We start from the raw sequence: 14,661 nt of genomic DNA on the forward strand, positions 1-14,661 counted from the left end.
CCCTCTGTTGTAAACCGCTCGGATTCCCAGTGATTGGGCGGTATATAAATAAATCCTATTATTATTATTATTATTATTATTATTATTATTATGCTGCTTATCTTTTAACCGTGGGGTTATTCGATGCTTCAGATCCTGACCTTATGCTTTGTGCCAACCCTTCTGTTCTGGTTTGTTGTTACTAATAAAGTTGTGGCCTTTCATCCAATTTGGTTTCATGTGGTTTTTAGTGCCAGCCTCCCAGGCAACTGACATTATTTAATAGTGGTAGAATTCAAAGGTATAGCCATGTTATTCTGTAGAATCAGTACATAGAGAGCTCTTGTAGCACTTTTGACACTAATGCATCTGAGGATGTAGACTGAATTCTACAAAAGCTCATGATGCCTATTTCTTTATTTCAGTTAGTCTCAAAGGTGCTACAAGATCTTTACGTACATTATTTAATAGTGTCCTTCTTAGATTTCTTCTGCAAAATCTGTTTACATCAATGGATGAATTCATACTTTTTAACTTGAGCAAAGGGGCAATTTTTTCAGATTTTTGTAACCAGCGTAAGAGTTTCAAGATGTGAAGTTAGTTTTTACACACACACACACACACACACACACACACACACAGACGCACGCACGCACAATTTTTTTACAGTGAGTCTTGTGATGGAACCGCTCTAAGCTCTTATATGAATGCTAACATCATAGGCTCAAATCCATCCTAAAATATAGGTTAGGATCATTTTACGCTGTTGTAATCCAGGGTTATACCAGTGTCTGTTGTTTTGGGGGACTTGCTAGAGGCCCAGGAGTGTGACAGCTGTACCCAGGAACCTCTGACCTCCTCTGGTCACAAAATGGCAGAATTTTCTGTTTGATAAGCACAATGTAGGCCTATCTTTGTACAGAGCAGGTAATAAAGGAACCTTACTGGCAGCTCCATTATCATCATCACTAGTAAACCAAAGGTATATTTGCAAGCCAAAAGTATACATTCCCAAAATAATATATGAAGGTATTTTAATATATTAATCAACAATAGAGAAGATCATATTACTCTCATGAAGTTGCCAGAGAATCATAGAGTTGAAAGAGACTTCAAGGGCCATCCAGTCCAATCACCTTCATTTCTATTCTCAAGATAGGCTAGACAAGCTCTGCCTCCTCTGCAACTTGCATAAGAATTCTTGGGAAATGTGAAGATAACCAGCACATTCTAAAAGGGAGCTGCCAGGTGTGATCCAATTTAAAACTGGAAGCCTCTTATTCTGGATTCTGAGGTCCCTTCTGATAAACCACTCAAGGGTGCACCAAAAAAGGCAGAAACAGTTATATTATCCTTGTGGGCTCCAGCATGAAGCTACTTGTAGAAACAGACTGGTCTGGTATGCCGGTCAATACTTCCATCTTTTGTCTTTATTTGGGCAGCATTTAGATTTTGGTTTATTTGTTTAGAAGTCTAGATGACTTTAAAATATTTGCACTACGTACCTTATTATCTACTCTCTTGTTTCTCTGCTTGTGCACTTTTCCTTTGATTTCTTGCAAGTTCTTCCATTGCTCTTCCCCCTCCCAACCACCAAAGTATTATTCCTTGGGGATTTGTATATCAAACACCATGGACCCCAGCTGCTCACAACAGGTAGTCATAGCAAGGAGTGGGGGGAAGGGAAATAACTAAGGTTGTAGGCCTCCTGCTCGCTGATCTGAGACCTTTCTAGGGTGATAACTATAGCCCAATATGGAAGACCCTAATTATCCACAGAGAGTATTCCTAGATAGTATGGAGATAGAAGGAGGTGGCAAGACCCTTTTCAGACATTCCTTCAAAAACCAAAGAAAGTGCTATTTCAGATAGAAGGGGCTTTTTAACTATGAAGAAGGGAAGCTAAATCCTTGTTTCACCCACAGCAACACACCTTCATGCTAGCCAGTCAAACCAATTACTCAGAAAATGAAAGCCTACATATTAAAGTGAAAAGGACAACTTTAAACCCCTCCTTCATAGTCTCAGATGTGAGAGTGACCTGACTCCCTTCCTTATCTTCTGCAGGCATAGAAGGACCTGCAGTGTAATAATCCATTGAGGACTATGCTATCAATTTGGACCTTTGGCATGTATGCTCAGTAAATGGACCAGCAATTGTCACAAACAATAGGTAGTATGTAGAAACAGCAAGAGGGCCTGAAACATAAGTACAGTGGGCCCTTGCTATCTGCTGGGGTTTGGTTCCAGGACCCCCTGTGGACAACAAAATCTGTGGGTGCTCAAGTTCCATTAAATATAATGGCACATAAAATGGTGACTCATATAAAATGGAAAGTCAAGGCTTGTTATTTGGAATTTATACTTTTTTAAAATATTTTCAAGCCATGGATGCATGAATCCATGGATAAAAATATATGTGGATATAGGAGAGACAACTCTACTGTGGCCTGAAAAGTAATTCTTTAGGTGTATCTTGTCGCTGTGTGCCTTCTAATCATTTCCAGTTTATGATGACCCCCTAACCATGAGGTTTTCTTGGCATGATTTGTTCAGAGGAAGTTTGCCATTGCCCTCCCCTGAGGCTGAGAGTATGTGACTTGCCCAAAATCACCCAGTGGGTTTCATGGCCAAGCTGGGAATTGAATCTTGGTCCAGCACTATTACACCACACTGCCCCCATGGGTGTATCTACACTGTAGAAACAGTGCAGCTTGATTCACTTTAAGCGCTTTAGCTCCATCCTGTTGAATCTTGAGATTTATAGTTTTACAAGGTCTTTCATCTTCTCTACCAAAGAGTGCTATTGCCTCATAAATCTACAAATCCAAGTATTCTGTAGGATAGAGCTATGACAGTTGAAGTGGTGTCATACTTCATTATTTCTACACTGTAGATGTACCCTATGTGATCTAAAACACAGAGGGGCTGCACCCACTTTGCACAGTAGTACTTCTGAGTTCTCACTCCCCTTACAAGCATTTAAAGTATCACAGCAGGTCATCTGGATGGTATCCAGATTAATATAAGGCAATCAACCCCTCTTTATCTGAATTTTAATCCGAATTCTATGTTTTTGGTTATGTGTAAAATACTGGTATTTTTTCTCCCAGATCTATTTGTTTTATTGTTTAAGAACTCATTCACAATAAACCTAACATATTCCATATGCTGTTTGGTGTTATAAAATTGCATATACAGATATTTAAAGTGACATCTCCATATTAAAAATAAGGTTATCAAAGAAAGAAAGACCTCTGCTACTGAGATCTCTCTCTCTCTCTCTCTCTCTCTTTCTTATATGGGTGCATCAAAGCTCTCTTGCCCCCAAGAATCCTGAAAGTTAAATAGCTTGTTTCTTCCCAATGAAAGACTTAACTAAAATAAGCACTATGAGCCAAGCTCCAACTGTGAACTAATTAAAGACAATTTCCCTTCATGGTTTTCTAGTAAATGTCATTTGTGATTTTATTTTGCTTTCTTAAGGTTTGTCTTTATGCGTACACATTATTTGTCCAATTTCTGTGAATACTCAATAGATTAACCTATTGAACACCCAAACAAATTGTTGATTTATCTTTTTTAGTTTATAATACAATTATTATTACCTGCAATTATCTATTATCGCAGTGCTTCCTGGATACACTTACTTGGAAACAAGCCCCACTGACTTCAATGAAGTGTCTTTCTGTGTAGACACATAAAAGATTGCCCTGTTGACTAACATCACTCTTGCAATTTTCTTCAAATATACATAGTTATACACATCAGAAAGGGCACGTTACTACTTCTTAATCTTTTGAGGTGAAACCGTAGATGACCTAGTATCAGTGCCACTTATAGTCAGAACAAATGGCTTTCTACACATCATTCTGATAAATTGATTTCAAAAGATTCATGTTCAAATAATAACACCTTTAGTGATGTTAATGCTTACATTTTATTTCTTCCTCTACCTTTCCCATAATTTTTCTTGGTTGTTGTTTAGTCTACTCAACATTGAAGAGAACATTTAAGAAAAGCTATACCCATCTTAACAGGGTTTGGAAATAACTTGTTGATCAGTTGGTTAATTTATTCACCACATTTTTCTAACTTCCTGGATTCCTCAATTAACACTGAAGTTCAAAATATGTTTCAGTGAATAAGGTTGTTAGAATTCATTAGACTGGAGACCCTTCCTTCCATCATAAACAAGAAGGGTTGTTGCTTCCTGAGAAGCAATGTTAGAATTGGAGGAAATGCATCACACAGCTCTCTTGCTAGGCTCATAAGTAGGATTTCTTTGGGGAAACTGCATGGAGTGGGGAGGGAGGGAGAAATGCACACACTAAAGGAGTGCATATTATTGTAAAATATATGACCTTACAGCAGCAACAACAACAACAACAGCTGCAGCAGCATTTACACACTTTTCAGAATGTCGGGCCTTTTGGGCCTGAGTGGAACATGCCCCCCTCCCATGGGCCTCCATATGAGCAAGTTGTTTGGAGTACTTCTGGAGATGTGTATCTCTTCAACAATTTCTCCTCCTTTTTATTGATATTTTGGACTTGTTTTTACAATATATTATTATACAATATACAATTTGTATCTAATATTAATTGGGGTGAGAAGTAATAAACAATTTTGTAGTTTTGTTTATTACCCACACAGTGATAGGCTCTTGAACAAAGATGTAAAAAAAAATCCTCAGGACATTCCCTCCATTTCCTCCTTGCTCACTTTCCCCACACTACCCAGCCTGCTTTTTATCCATCTCCTTCTTCTTCTGTGGGTCTGGTCACATACTTTGAGGGTCAGAGAAAGCTGCAACCTGGCGCAAAAAAAGCTATCAGAATAAATTTCCTACCATACATACTATCTTTTAAATATATTTTGTTAAAACCTTGGTCAGAAATGGGTGCAGAAAATAGTGGAGTTGTTAGATGTGTGACCCTTTAAACTAGACACACCACAAGTTCAGTTTAAGATCCATGGGTCTTGCCTGCAAAACATATGGTCTAGCACTCTTTGCAGGCCACACTTTTTGTCTGAAAGTGAGGAAGCAGAAAGGATTCAACAGAACAGAAAATTGTTCTACATATGCTCAGAGGTACTAAAACCATTATGACTATGACATCCTTGATTCAGTGACACTATACTATTCAGTGACTGCTTGATTCACTGACACTATACTATTGTCTTTCACATTTTACATCCTTGATTCAGTGACTGCTTGTTGCAGTTATTCACTTATTGCTGCACTTGCAGTGGATCATTGGCCTTTTCCTGAAATAAATTGTTCCTTGTTGTTGTGTGCCCTCAAGACATTTCTGACTTGTGGCAACCCTAAGGCAAATCAATCACAGGGTTTTCTGGGGCTGAGAGTGTGTGGCCCACCTAAGATCACCCAGTGGGTTTCCATGGCCAAGCAAAGATTTAAACCCCAATCTCCAGACACCTAGTCCCATACTGAACCCACTATACTACTGTCTTTCACATTTTCTGTATATACCTCAAAATGTTTCAAAAAGGCATGCCAGGGGGTTGGACTAGATGGCCTTTGTGGTCGCTTCCAACTCTATTATTCTATGATTCTATGGTTCTATGAGAAAAGTCCTGGGTTTTAAAATATATTGCAGATATTTCAGCAAAATACAAAAATTACTCAATATTCCTTAAGATGGAGATGTTGCACCTGTTTTGAAGTAGATCATCTCAATCTATACCCTCAGACTATTGTTCTAAACACAATTTACTGACAGTAAATCCCACAGAACATTAATGCAGCTTCATTCTTAAAAGAATAAGCACCATCAAATTCTATAGGACTTGCACCCAATATCTCAAAAAGAGAATATAAACATCCCTAATATCAATGATACATTTTCAGAACTTTGAATTATAGTCCATGCCAGCCTAAAGTCTGATGTCAAGTGATAGATCTCTTTGGATGGGCTCTAACATGTTGCTATGATGGCAATATTGGTTGTATTGTAACATATTCCAATTTTACTGGTATTATAGGAATTATAAGAAACACATACATGAATATAAAAGAACCAAATTATCTTTTGCTTGAACACTTAACTCCAGAAAGTTACTTCCATGCTTCAGTTAGTCAGATTTTCCATGGAGAATTGTCAAGCCATTCAAATGAAGGCCAACAAAATGAAGTCCCTTGGGGAATAAAATGGCACTCTGGTAAGAGATGGATGAAGTGTGTTATGAGAAATCCAGCTCTAGTCAATTAATTCTATATTACCTTTTTTTTTTTTTTTTTTTTTTGCATTTTTAAATTTTCTTGCTCAAATTTACAACTGCATGGTTCACCGTTTGAGAGTTCTCTTTAAAAGTGGCACCTAGCAAGATCAAACAAGAATGTACTTTTCCAGCCTGGGGTGCAAAATTATCCATAAATAATATTATGCCACCCATTTTCCATGATACTGTGGCTATGAAATGAACATCCAAGAAGAAAATTGTTTGTGTGTGTGTCTACATGTATCAGCAAAGACAAGGGAGAAACAGATTCGCAATGAAGTGCCAATGAGGTTCAAATAAATCTAACATTAAAAAGCTGGAGGGTGTTTAGGTGGAACAGTCGCATTGAATGCATGCCAAGTGATTGCAGGTGTGTTGTTCCAACATCAATAAGATAGTGAGTTCACTATGGATGGAGACCCATCCTCCCATATGTCAGGAAAAATAGCTTTATCTGGGTGTTTCTAGGCCCTGATTTTAATTGTGGCGTGGGAAGCATTTTATTATAATGTTAAAGAATTAGAAGGTGGTAACAATGAAAAGTTGAAGAAGTGGTCTTGGGCAAGAAGTATATTTTACCTTAGTTTTAAACATTTCCCTCCTGATTCATGTTATATTTAGGCCCTCTAAGTGACTTAAATGTAAGAAACCAAACAGTGTAAAGTACTGTGTTAAGTTCATCTCCCATTCATGCATGTCTCTGTATGTGTGTATGCAAGTGCAGTGGCAGTTTCTTTTCAAAAGATTCCAAGTGCCAAGAAACACTGCTGTATGACTTCTGATGCCTTGTGGAGTATGTCAGGATCAGTGACACACAGGGGGGAGAATGAAGAAAAAGTGGTACCTTGCCTATTTTCTGCTCTCCATCACTACCTGCCTGCTCCACCCCTGCTTGCAGATTAGTGAAGGACAGGATGGGAAGCATTCTAAGAATTGCATTAGTAGGCTTGCAGAGGGCTTCCTAATTATCTAAGCCTGAGACAAGGAAAACATTTCTTCTGGGTTAGTCAAAAAATCCATAAGAGAATCCCTATTTGGAAACAATGCAAAACAAAAATGTATTTTGCAAGCAAAAGTCTCGACTTTAGTTTCTTTGTATAAACAATACTGTTAGCAAGTAGCAGAAAGGGCAAGTATAATTATTTGTTGAAGCTGTATTCAACATTAGTAACAGTGCAACAGCTTCACCGGGTAGCTTTATGGGCTGACAAGCTGACAGTATTTCTTTATTATGACAGGCTGAGGACAACCAATTGTCATATAATAATTTTCAGTAATTAGTATATATATACTAGTAGTAACTCATCTTTTCATAAGAACCATGTTCTTTCAGATAAACAATAGATCTTTTGACACTTAATGATGGAGGCCATGTTACTAATTTATGGTGGGTTACAATTATACATGTTGTGGGCCACAAGAACTCTGTGGGCTGTGTAATGAAGGCCAGCAGCTTACAACTGATTAGAATTACAAATAATATGCCAGGTGTTTCCCTTTATGTTATGGAAGATAGTGTTTTCTCCAAATTTACAGTAAGAAATGTTGACAGAAAATAAGAAACTACTAAATAAAACAGTTTAGCAAAACAACAATTACAAAAAAAAAAATCAGTCGGTGTAGTCATACATGTGAACAAAAGTGAAAGAAGAAAAGTGATTCCCAATATTGAGGTAGATAGGACATTTTACAGTCCCAGAATCATATTTTGTTGCAGAGTTTGCACAGAACTACAACAACAAGGTAGACATTTTATGCTAAGGCAGCACAAGACTCATAGAATCATAGAGTTGGAAGAGACCGCACGGGTCATCCAGTCCAACCCCCTGCCATGCAGGAAATCCAAATCAAAGCATCCCCGACAGATGGCCATCTAGCCTCTGCTTAAAGACCTCCAAGGAAGGAGACTCCACTACACTCCGAGGGAGTGTGTTCCACTGTCGAACAGCCCTTACTGTCAGGAAGTTCTTCCTAATGTTGAGGTGGAATCTCTTTTCCTGTAGCTTGCATCCATTGTTCCGGGTCCTGTTCTCTGGAGCAGCAGAAAACAAGCTTGCTCCCTCCTCAATATGACATCCCTTCAAATATTTAAACAGGGCTATCATATCACCTCTTAACCTTCTCTTCTCCAGGCTAAACATCCCCAGATCCCTGAATCGTTCCTCATAGGGCATGGTTTCCAGACCTTTCACCATTTTAGTCGCCCTCCTTTGGACACACTCCAGTTTCTCAACATCCTTTTTAAATTGTGGTGCCCAGAACTGGACACAGTATTCCAGGTGGGGCCTGACCAAAGCAGAATACAGTGGCACTATTACTTCTCTTGATCTAGACACTATACTTTTATTCCACCACTGAGAGAGGAATATCCAGCATGAAGATATGATATTCTCCCAGTGGACCCCTCAATCCACCTTGTCAGTGTGCCAGGGCCCCTAAAATAGCTATTTCCATGTTGGTGGAAATGGCTGTCTTTAGCTGAACCCATTGTGACTGGCATCTTCAGAACTTCCTAGGGACCTTCTAGCAGTCCTTGAAAATGATGTCATTGCTGGGCATCTAGCTGTAGGAAAATAGTGCTATCCTGCTGCTACCTCCACTCTCCACTGAGATGAAAATGGCCAATGGTGAGGCGGGGGCTGAAGGTGAGTTTTGGGCAAGGGATTTGAATTGTTACATGGATGGAACAAAATTATGACCTCTTCAGTGGCCAAAACTCAGGTTTTGGGGTTCAGTTTTTGACTACAGTTCTAACATAACTAATAAGTAAAACATAACAGATCTGTTAATTTTGATTTCCCTTACTTACTACCCAGAGATACAAAAATATTGTTAGTAGTTGAGTGTCAGACCCACTGACTCTAGTCTATGTTGCTGACAACAATGAGCAATATATATTTATACACCAATGGAAATTTCTGTAAGTGTTTTTACTGAAATAGCAATCAAGGGATATTTGAATACTATCTCATAAAATGTATGGTGTATAAGGACTATGACGAAATGAAACTATTCAGCCATTTTGTGTCTGTTCTTGGCTATGAACTGGTAGCTTTCCATTTAGATATTGACTTATTTGGGGCTAAAAGTGTGATCTTGCCAGGGGGCTCAAAAGGTAACAGAAAATATACCTTGCTAGCCTAGAAAATTGAAACCAAAGAAAACAGGAAAAAGAAATACAATTCCTATGGAAACAGGGAAGCTTAGGAAAGACATCTTGCCCTCTTGATGGGTTAAGATGTTTAGAAGGAAAAAATAGATTACTGTATTGAAGGAAAGCTAGCAGTTAAGAGCAACACTACTATAAAGGAACAGAATGAATTGAAATAATTATCTCAATACAAGGGAGTGGATTAAGTAAAGAAACTGCCTCACTAAAGTTTAGATCAAGGGTGGGGGAAATGCAGCTCAAATTACATGGGGCCCCTGAACTCCCTTTTTGTAGTTCCTGAAGACTCTTTGGAGATCTCCAGAATCCCTCATTTTATTTTTAAAAATGGGCTAATTTACAGTTGGTTTTTCACCTGAAAACAGCTCCAAATGCCCCAAATTACCCACAAATGCAGTAGTTTATCTCACTGCCCCCCCCCCCCAATATTCCCATATGACAAAAAGGACTGAAAATCATTGGAAGATGTTGACTTCTAATGCACCCAGACAAGTGATGCAGTCTAGGGTGGGTGGTACAACTGCCCACCCCCAGTTAAGATGAATTTGCTTTTCCCGCTGTGTTTCCACCACCACCACAAGATTGTCTAGTTGTGTCCGACTGTAGGGGGCGGTGCGCATCTCCATTATTAAGCTGAAGAGCCAGCGTTGTCAAAGACAACTCTGTGATCATATGGCTAGCATGACTGCACAGAATGCTGTTACCTTCCCACTGAAGTGGTACCTATTTATCTACTTGAACCTTTACATGCTTTCGAACTTCTAAGTTGGCAGTACGAGCTCATTCCGTCACATGGCACTTGGGCCTCGAACTGCCAAATTGTCAATTTTGCAATCATCAGAGACAGCATCTTAACTGCTGAGCCACCACGTCTGTAAGTAGGTTCTAACTGGATAACAAATAAAACTGTCTTTAAACCTGAACTTTCCATATCATGTCATTCCCAAGTACAATTTTAAATTTTGAACTACAATTTTTCCCCAAAAAATTAGTAAAAATTACATTTATTGGTAATTTAAAGTTGTCCTGATGCCTTATTTGTCACCCATATCTACTTGCCAATCCACTCTACCCCATACAGAATCTTTTGGGTTAGTAAGAAGGCCTATGGAAGGCACCAAAGTTCCAACATATATAGGATTGTTTTTTACTGTTGGCAACCAGATTCATTTGGTTACTGTAGTGAGGACCATAGAAGGAGGGCAAATAAGGTACTAAGTTTGCTTGTTTCCTCTTCCTCTCATTGTTTCCTCTTCCTCTACAGCCATGCCAAGGCAAAGATTACAAAATTCCCAGTATGCCCTTTAGAATTAAGAGAAAACTACTGAAAACTTCCTTACAAGCATCTCCTTTTGTTACTAAAGTTCCAGCCTTTGCCAGGTACAAAGATTAAGTAAAATGTGCATTCAAATCACACTTGGTTCAGTTTCTCAAAAGTGCAATTTCAGCTAATTTAACAATCCATTCTTCTAAGGGATGTATTTTACAGGAAGATTTAAGCTAGTGAGATCAGCCTGAATAAATCATGCAGTTAACTGATTTTTGATAATAGAACATTTTGGATGACTAAATGTGCTTAAAATCATAGAAACCAGAGAATATGGATAATAATTATAAAAGCTCTTTCATGCCAAAAGTCCCATGTACAAATATCAAGTAATGAGAGAACGGATAAATAATTCCTTTCCAGAGATTCCAAATATGCCTACATTTGTGTCCCACAGTTATCAGCAGATTTTATTCTCCTGACCTTGCCCTTGAAGTACAGTAAATAATATTTACATTAAAGCAGAAAACAAAATCAAACACACATACACACAGAAAGAGAGGGAGAGAGAGAAAGAGATAGATATTGCACTGTGAATATACAGAACAGGGGGGGAAACAGATAACTAGATAAAATGGGTATGCAAAAGTCAGTCTTCCCCATTCCACCCTCTGGAGAGTTGTATGGACTGAAGGAGGTAGGAAATGCCACAGAGGAGATGTTTCTGTCAAGCACCTGATCTGGGCTGCTCCTCTTCCACTGTAGCTCCATGATACAGTCTAATTGTTCAAGAAGGCTTACATTGGTTGTGTAAGTGGCCTACCACTCATGCAACTAGGATTGCCAGGTCAAGATTATCCCAGTTCTTGAGACTGAGCACCAAAATCTGAGATCTGAACCTACAATACAGTGCTCAGGTTCTATTAAAACTTTCTGAACCGATGTCCAGAATGAACCCTCAGATTCTTCTTCTTGTCATTCTGACTTGTCTCTGTAAACACTGACACTCTCAGGGACTTAAAGGCATTTCCACATTGAGTCTTCTGCAGAATGCTTCTCTTTTGAGCAAGTTAGTCCTCTGCTATCCCTTTCCCACCTAAGGGCCCTTGATCTTTAGAGACTGTGGTTTCTGGCAAGTCCTGAGGAGCTTTGGTTTCTGAGGTTTTGAACTCTCATCAGATTATTATTATTTTTTTAAGTAGGAACATGGCATTTATGTTCAAATTTCCTGCTAAAGTAATTCCTGATCAGATTTGCATGAATTCCACATTCATGCTTACTTTAACAATACTCACTGACCTCACAGTGTAACTTAAGTGATGATCCTGGACTGCAGGACAAAGCCTGTGCTGTTTTCTTTTTAGAAGAAGTATCAAGGAACATTTAAGGTATGTGCAAAATCTACTGAGTTAGTACTCTTTATGGATTTGTATATACACTTTATTCTCTTTGTCTTCTCTTATCAGAGACAGAATAAGTTTGTGTGCATCTTCAGGCTGCTTGTCCAGTTATAGTTTAAATATTAACAGGCTTTGTGATCTGACAGAGGTTTGGTTACCCAGTTGTGGTATCCAATATCATTCATGACTTACCAAGTTCTATCTGGCCTATGGTCCTGAAAGCATGACAGTCTAATCTGGCTGTCAAGGTGAGAGATTTTAGTTGTGTGTGTTTTTTAAGAGAGAGAAACTTGGAGAGATTTTATCTAATGCTGACTATCCCTTGTTCTGTTTTGATAGATTTGATATTGCATTTTTTCTGGTTTATTTATTTTAAAACTCTTGTATTGTAACAGAACATTTTATTCCACCAGAATTACTTTTTTTTACAGAATCTACACAGAAGTAGAGCTGATAATGTAGCCATTTCTAATACTGTTTTCTGCACAGCTATAAATGATGGCGAAGATCCTCAATGGGTGCTCTATGTGTTGTCATATTGCTACATCTCTGTCCCTATGGCGGGTTACAGACCGCCCTCAAGTGGCCGTTTTCCCGCCGCCGCCATTCGCTGCGGAGGGAAGCCCCAGTGGCCAGACCGCGAGGCTTCCTGACGCAGCAAAAAAGGATCGCTGAAATGGTGCTCCTTTTCAAAACGCAGAAGTGGCGCCGCGAGGGGCGAAGCACGCCCTCGCAGTGTCACTTCCGCTGCGACACATCTGGACGCTATGCATCGAAGACGTCAAAATGGTGGCACCCATGTGGATGGGCGCTGCCATTTACGACGCGCTCCACACGTACTATGGAGAATGGCCGTGAGGAAGGTAAGACCCTTCCTAACCCTAATACGGCCCTTCTTAACGCTAGTACGTGCGGAGCGCTTACTTTATGGCGGTCTGTAACCCGCCTATGTCTCCCAATGCTGGTTCCTAAACCCACATTGTAAAAAAAATGCAGCAATCTCAATGCAGCTGCTTCTAAGTTGTTGGAGTGCAAGGGGGTCAGTGGGGATACATCCTGCTATTATCCTCTAGCTGGACTTAATGTGACAGACACCTCCAGGCTCTTTGGGAGGTCCCCCAAAGATGATGTCGTTGCAGTGCAGCTAAAGGTAAATACCTCTGTGCATCCCTGCTGATCCCACCTGTTCTCTTGCAACATGTAAATGGCTGTGTTGGGTGGGCCTGTGTTACTTACAAGGGAATTTAAGTTGTTGCATATTCATTCCAATCAAGACTGACTGATTATAATTTTCTTGAAAAGCAACAAGTTCAGATCAAACTGAAGTGAGCTAGCATTTCTTCAATTTCCAGTACTGCATGTTTATTTGTAAGCTCTTCAGCTTGGCTTGTGTTAAGATTCTGGATCTATTGTTGCCTTTTTCTGATAGAGGCTGGTGATTGTTGTTAAAAATATAATTCCAGGTAGCTGATCAAAGCACAACAGGCATGGACTGAGACCTTACTATTGTGCAAACCATGACACCTTGTAATGGCACTGCAGAATGATCTACTGCTATGCAACACTTCCTTTGTGCCCTTTCCCCGAAAAGTTGTCATGTGTACCAAATTTCATTGTGCTCTACTCAACATTCCTCATTTGTTTCACTCTTACCTGAAGCTCCAAATTAGCTTCTAGTTTTATACTACAACTATAGAATCATCAAAGCAGAATTAGCAAGGATATATACAAGGATATGAATAAAGGACATTTGGTAATTTTTAAATAAGCCTTGGAAACAGAAGAATTTGTAATAACAAAAATAATTTATTTCAGATATATGGAGCATGCCAAATAATGCCTAGAAACTTAGGTCACAAGCTAAAATATTAACAACAATGAGTATAATGCTATGAGGTTGGTCAAAATCTGAAATAGTGAATAGCAAATGTTAATATATTGCTAACCACCTGCATTAATTTTCTTCAAGTATTCTCTGACATTACTTGCCTATGATAACAGCTAGCTATCAAACTGAAGACCTTTATTCAGGAGGTTAATGTGAGGTAGGAACTCCATTCAGTGTTATTTTGGCTTAAGGGCATAATGTCACAATTTAGTGCATCCTCTAATGACTTTTTTTTCTAAAGGCAGCTTGCAGCTTAGACCTAGTTCAGCGAATTTCCTTGTAAGATCTTGAGACTTGGGCAGGGACAGAAAAATACAATTGATTGTGTAGCCAAATTTCTGTTCATGCCTGCTTACTGATTTTTGTTCATTTCACAAACAAACAAGGCATGAATACATCAACCCACAAACCATAAACAATAAAGAACTTCATCCTGTAAGTTTGCTACGGACAGCAGTTTGTGGCTGAATCTACTATTTGTCATAAGATAAATGATAAAGTGATTGCCATTTGTCACTGAATATACAAGAGGAGTGTTCATCTGTGAACCGCACAAATGCAAGCAACAGTAAATACTGCTGTTCTTAATGCTAACTACTAATGCAAAATCCCCTTATGTTGATGGCCAAAAATTACTTTGCCAGAACACTCTAGCAGCAGTAGTTTTAATTTGATCAGAATAACTATACCGTGGTCAAGAAAGCATCATTCA

At 38.9% G+C, this 14,661-nt stretch overlaps 1 protein-coding gene across 2 annotated transcripts in view; it reads right to left on the bottom strand.

Annotated features, from left to right (window-relative positions):
- The window catches only part of CCDC178 (coiled-coil domain containing 178), a 202,147-nt gene that overhangs the window by 96,683 nt on the left and 90,803 nt on the right, over window positions 1-14,661 (bottom strand). The gene's annotated exons all lie outside the window — the stretch shown is intronic.

The sequence above is a fragment of the Sceloporus occidentalis genome, unplaced genomic scaffold (assembly GCF_023333645.1).
Source record: "Sceloporus occidentalis isolate IW3139 unplaced genomic scaffold, rSceOcc1.0.p SCAF_3, whole genome shotgun sequence".
NCBI lineage: Eukaryota > Metazoa > Chordata > Lepidosauria > Squamata > Phrynosomatidae > Sceloporus > Sceloporus occidentalis.